Genomic DNA, 6886 nt, shown 5'->3' on the forward strand with positions numbered 1-6886 from the left:
AGAAAAAAATCCTGGATTTTGTATACTGTTTTTTGAGGGAGCATGACATTACCCTCTTAAATACACCAACGACTCACTGGTTTATATTACACTCAATATAACAGTATTTGGATGTCTAAAACAAATTTTCTAAATATTTCATGTTCCTTTACTGCCATTTTAAAATTACTAATTTAGTTTTTTACGTAACACACATTTTTTTCCTATTTCTTCCTCCTCTCCTCTGGGTTCTAACTCTTGTTCCAAATTCTGATTAACACTTAAAGCAGGAGTGGCGTATATACAAAATTATTTTGTAGGTGGCTGACACATTGGGAGTGGGTTTAGGGTGTAAAAAATACCATTAATTTAGAGATCTTCCATTGGTAAATTGTTGGCTTTTAAAAACTTATAAATGTGATGTAGAATTGTATTTCAGCATAATTATGTCTGTATAAATTGTAGAACATCTTACTATCAGTAACTGAAGCTGCCTAGATGCTGTGTGATAAGTACACATTCTGCACATTAACATGTATCTAACAAATTAGGACTGACTAACTTAAACTGTCTGAAAGTTGTGATGTTAACATCTCACATTCAACATGTCATTCAATGTATATATTGAAATAAATACTTCAAATTGAAATGTGTTACCGAGTACTAACTACTGCTATTGTTAATAACAACAGCATGTGCCTCTGACTGTAGTCAATGACTGTAGCTAACACCTTTTTTAAAATTTTCAAACATATATATATATATAAAAAAATATATTTAAAAAGGAGGACGTTAATAATAATAATAATAATAATAATAATAATGTTTTATTGCGTGAACATATTACATGTTATGCAATCGTCAGATAACTGAATTAAGCTAAAATTTTTCACTCATACTTGCATCAAAATCCCTTTCTAACATACAGTTTTGACGTTCACTCTCTCCCAGTCATTCGAATTGTTCCACCCTTTCCCCAGTCAGTAAGCCAATTGTTATGTCTCCCAGTTGTGTGCCATGAACTCGTCCGTACTGTAAAATGCGTAAGTGGTCAGTGTTGTTTTTAGACGAGTCTTAAATGCCTTCAGCATTGGGGCACTTTTAATCGAGCTTGGCAATTTGTTGACCAATCGAACTCCTGCCTGAGAAGGCAGTCGTTCATGAGCTACTGTTCTATGTCTCACAGATCGGTAGTCGTCCCTGCCTCTCGTTGCATAAGGGTGTATGTTACTACCTCTTATGGTCTCGCATTTGGACTTGAAAAAAATGCAGGTTTCCAATATGTAGAGGCAAGGAAATGTCAACAGTTTCAGGTTTTTGAAAGCTGGTCTGCACGACTCTCTCCGTTTCAGTTTTGCAATTGTTCGGACTGCTTTTTTTTGAAGGATGAAAATTCTGGAAAAGTTTGTGTTTGTGCAACCTCCCCACAAAGCCACTCCGTAGGAGAGGTGCAGGTAGATTAGTCCGTAATATGCCGTCATCAGTACCTGGGTTGGGCAGTATTCGGACAGTTTCCGCAAGACATAAATGCCTGAGGATAGCTTTGAACAAACATGATCTACATGAGAATCCCAAGTCAAACCTCGATCTAGGTGTATTCCTAGGAATTTCATAGCGTAGACTTCAGTGATTTCAGTTTCATCCAACATGACTGTTGGACTATAATCTGAATCTGTTTGTCGCAAAACTGAATTTGATGAAAGATGATTTCGATGGGTTTGTTTTCAGATTGAGCTCGTTGAAGTGTTGAACTAAATTGTTTAGCTCAATGAAAGACATTTTTTCGAGCGCCTCTTGTGATTCTGAGTTGAGATAGAGAGTCGTGTCATCTGCGTATTGGACGAGCCGCCCTTGTTGCACAGATGAGCCAACATCATTGACGTAGATCAAAAAGAGAAAAGGGCTGAGTATTGAGCCTTGAGGAACTCCATAGTTCAGCCCCAGCTCCTCCGATCTAACGCCTGAAATGCCTACGAATTGTGTTCGATTACTAAGATACGATTCAAGCCACTTGAGTGACCTTCCTCGTATCCCGTAATACTCCAGTTTGTGAGTGAGGATTTGGTGGTCGACACAGTCAAAAGCTTTTGATAAGTCAAGGAATATACTCAAAGTATTCCCTCGACCTTCAATTCCCTCTACCACTGCATCGACTAAACGGGCGACTGCGTCTACTGTCGATTTACCGCTTCGGAATCCGAATTGGTTTGCAGATAGCAGGCGGTGCTTATCCAGAAAATTTAGACATCGGGAAAAAAAAAGCTTCTCAAAGATTTTGCTGAAAACCGGCAGCATTGAGATTGGGCGGTAATTTTGAATAGAGAAAGGGTCGCCCTTCTTGAAAATTGGCCTGACTTTGGCCTTTTTGAGAGAGGAGGGAAAGGTTCCAGCGTGAAAAGAGAGGTTAATGAGATGTTCAAGTGGCCCCAATAAATGCTTAGAACACTGTTGTAGGAGCCACGTTGACACGTGATTCGAGTCATTTGACCGTTTTGTTGGAAAATCTCTTATCACTCTGGCAATCTCCTCCTCTGATACCGGGACCAGTGCCATTGAAGCCACCGGACTCGGTACTAAGGGGGGAGCAGGCTGACTATGTGGTGGACGAAGTCCTTGGTCAGCTCCAACCGAGGAAAAGAATTTGTTAAACTCATCAGCTATCCTTGAAGGGTCGTTGATGAGTTTATTTTTTATGTGCAGTTCAATTGGTTTGTCAGTCAGTGGTTTTTTATTGTTAATGATGGCCCATGCGGTTTTTTGAAACGTTTTTTTTGACGTGAGCAATGCTTTGTTTACATCGTAAGCTTTTGCAGCCTTGATGACTTTTTTATAAATCCGTTTGTAATTTTGAAAAAATGTTTTGAATTCCTCGTTGGTTGTGTGCTTGTTAGTTTCTGAGAAAAAGAGGAGTCTTTCTCTAGAAACCACGTTAAGCTCTGGAACATATTTATAATACTTTGGGTGGATTTTAAGTTATACATAGTGCACAAAATAATCAGTCAACCTTATACAGAAATGAGAGATTAATAAAGGACAATATGGGAAATAATGAATAATAATCAATGAATTATAAGTTTTAGGCGTATAAAAATGTAACAACACTCTAATTACCCTGTATTATATACTACACTAGTATTAAATATATACAATAACCCTAACAAAGATTTTTTTAATATTGAAATTTACGTAAAACTAATAGTGTTCAGAGCATACCCGCTAGTGATAAGTCACGCTGTAAACTAAATACAAAAATTATCATTGTTGCGCAATAATCTTAAAACGACAGACTGGAAATTAGAGGTCCTTATACCCTCTTTTTAATTTAATCTTTTAAACCACACAGCTACTAGTTTAGATAGAAAAAAACTGATTATTCCATGGCCATAAAAAATTGCACATTATATTATTAAGGTTTGTTTTTCAGGAATATTTAATATTGCTTTTGAATTTCTACTTTTCCAGGTAGACTGTTAGTACCGTTGAAATCAACTAGGATGGAAGTAAGCGAATGAGTTTATGTTTAAGTATTTGGGAGTTCAAGGTTAAGCAACAAACAACTGGAAACAATTTTTAATATATATTTTCCACAATTTCGGGGAGTTTTGAGCCCCCCTTTGATACGCTCATGTAGTGCAGCTCCTATAATTTTACAGAACTGCAAAACTTCAAAACCATGTAGTAGTTTTAATTGATTGCCATTTTTGACTAGAGTATTGTGTTTTTGTAGGAGTTCTGTTAATCTGTTGGGATGTTAGTTACACAATTTTCCACTAGAATGCGCACAACGTATGGAATGAGCTGACAAAGTAGTTATGTTAATTTGTTTTGCAAAATTCCACTAAGAAAAAACAAGGTACTATACTAAAAATGAAAAAAACAGCAAATTGCAATATATACATATATATATATATATAAAGAGAGGTTAGGTGCCAAATGGCTCACACATTAATTATTATATAAACACACATAAACAGGTTATTCTCTTCTTAACAAATAAACCACGGTATACTGGTTCGAAACATTTATAAATTTTCGTGTATTTAGGTACACTTCTTTAGATAAATACACTTGTATAAATATTTACATAAACCTAAATAACTAATATAAGGTTATTTAGGGGGGGAGTCAAAAAGTTTCATATGTAAAAAACTCCTCAGTTAATCATATAAACATCCTCCAAAGTAAATCTCGCCATCTATATTCATAGGCAAGTTAAATGAGAGGGGAGGAGGATGTTTCAGACACCTGGTATAATAATGGTATTAAGAAGATTGGCCTTAGAATTACATCATTTGTTGATCAGTTCAAAAACCCTGTCTTATTAAGTCTAATTTTTTACTTCTGTAATCGAATTGATACAAACTAATAGATGTGTTAAAATTATTTATTTGTTCATAAAGTTTCAAAATAAACCAAAAAACAAAAACATTTTATTAGCAAAAATCAAGTTGTAATTAGTTTTGTGTTATTTTATACCAAAAAATATCTAATATCCAATTCAGTTACCCTGCAAGGTTAACATGTTGGAAATTATGTAGTGATGGAATGCAGTGACCCAGACAGCACCATGCCATGTATGAATCTGTCAAGAGAAGTGGGAGAATGTACAGAGTGGCTATTAAGTCATGCACATCAAAAGGAACTTGAACCTTTCTGTAAATAGTAGTTTCAATAAATACTGTGTTGCCCCCTGCAAGATAGTATCAAATATACTACCAACAAAAAATATAGACACCACTGAAATGGATACTAGCAACATTAAGTCTGTACTATTGTTGAGTTTACATTAAGTTTAGTCATTGCTCGTAAAGTAACAGTTTCTGATCTTGTCTATGATTTTAATAATTGCAGTATTACCTAACTGTCAATACTAGCTGGAACTAGCCTATACTATGCAAGATGAAGCTCAAATATATATATAATTATAGACTACTTACAGTGTACAAAGGGTTAATGAAATGAAATGAAAAAGGTCTTTATTGAACAAAGAAAAATATTCAATTGGCTAGGTTAGGACAATTAAGTCCTCTCTAACACCTAACCATAAATTTATAAACCATACTATTAGTGTAAAACAAGAACCACAGTATAGTCTACATTACTGTTTTACATTCAAAAATGATAATCTATATTTATATAAAACTAGCAGTTGCCCGCGGCTTCGCACGCAATTTCCCGTTGAAAACAGTACACTATATTCACTTATTCTTTTTATATCACATTCTAAACATTGCTGATATAATTGATAGTCGTTCCTTCGTGAGCCTCTTGGGCGCATTATGAAGGTATGTAGCTACCACATTCCTGCCTCTATCTTTCGTGGTTTTTGCTAGGTGTTGATAAGTTATTCAGAACAATTAATGTATATGGATGAATCTCGGTAAATTAATTAGGTTATAAAGAATAAAATTCGGTCTGTTAAAATTAATTTTCTGTCTAAGATATTTCCAGTATTATTTAGGAGTGTGCCTTTAAGAAAATGTATCAAAGAAACCCAATTTCGATCATAAAGTGTTTTCTTTCGGCTCTTTTCATTTACCTTCGATCTAACCAAATTCGATTGCCTTATATGCAAACATTCACGGATTTGTACAATGAGGTTGTTTTCATAATAGCGTTTAATAGTATTTTCATTGCATTAGATAGTTTAATAAATTTAGTTTAATCATTGGTGCAATCTGAATTTAAAATTAGGCAATGACGTCTTCTATGCAACTTGCATTACACTACTGATCAAGCACTTCACAATCAAAATGTTCTAAATTTTAAATGTAAACTAATGTTTCTGCCTCTTTGATGAACTTCAGCTGAAAGTATTAACAGCTGTTAAGTATCAGTTAGCTTTGTATTACGTGTCGTAGCGCAGTCTGTCGGATCCAATATAAAACATTCCAACATCAACAACAAATTTATAATTAAAAAATTATGGTTGCCTGTAAAGTCGGTTTTACGGGCGAAGATTTTACGTGACAAGGTCTTTTTCTCGGTAGAATATTTATTGATATGAATATTATTAAATTGCACAATAGGAACAAGGAATTGAATGAAAATAAGAATTGCACAAATTTTAACTATAGAAATATATTTTGTTTACTAAAACATTGTACATAATTTGAAATTAATTAAAATTTGTTATTGTAAATGGTAAAGTTGAATAAAACATTTACTAAAATTGGAATTTGAAATTCTTGCTAAACACAGTTAAATTCTAACTCCGCGCGTGGTGATTGGTCGGTTTAGTTCGTTTGTTTGGTCGCACTGTTATGACAGGTTAGAGGTTATAATTTGTTATTTTAAATGTTTGACTAGCAATAGCGCTGTTTCTTCTCAATCGACTGAATTACGATTGATTGCAGAGTGATTTAAACTAATAATTTACTTAACACTATCAACATTTGTCAATAGTATGACATAACCTATAAACTCAGTTTCTCAACTTTTGTGTCAATCTAACAATTAATCAATCAATCATAGTTTACGATAATGAAATATCAGTGTACAATTATTTACCTTTATTGTTGTACATTTGTCAATAGTATGACATAACCTATAAACTCAGTTTCTCAACTTTTGTGTCAATCTAACAATTAATCAATCAATCATAGTTTACGATAATGAAATATCAGTGTACAATTATTTACCTTTATTGTTGTAGTTGTTGTAAATGACGAATCTAAGCACTCCACATTTTCACGAATAAACATAGTTATCTGCTTTTATCCCGTGCGGCGGACCCACTGGACGGGCATCGTAACGTTACCGGGCGTTACACTTTTTCATGAGTGACTCCGAGCCGCAACCTAATTTAAGACGTTGTCACGTCAAAAATTAATTAAATAAACTATTTAAATTGGACCAAATTGTGAATCTAAACCATTCTCGAATTCCACTGAAAACACACACAAAA

This window comes from Homalodisca vitripennis, chromosome 2, assembly GCF_021130785.1.
Source record: "Homalodisca vitripennis isolate AUS2020 chromosome 2, UT_GWSS_2.1, whole genome shotgun sequence".
Taxonomy (NCBI): Eukaryota; Metazoa; Arthropoda; class Insecta; order Hemiptera; family Cicadellidae; genus Homalodisca; species Homalodisca vitripennis.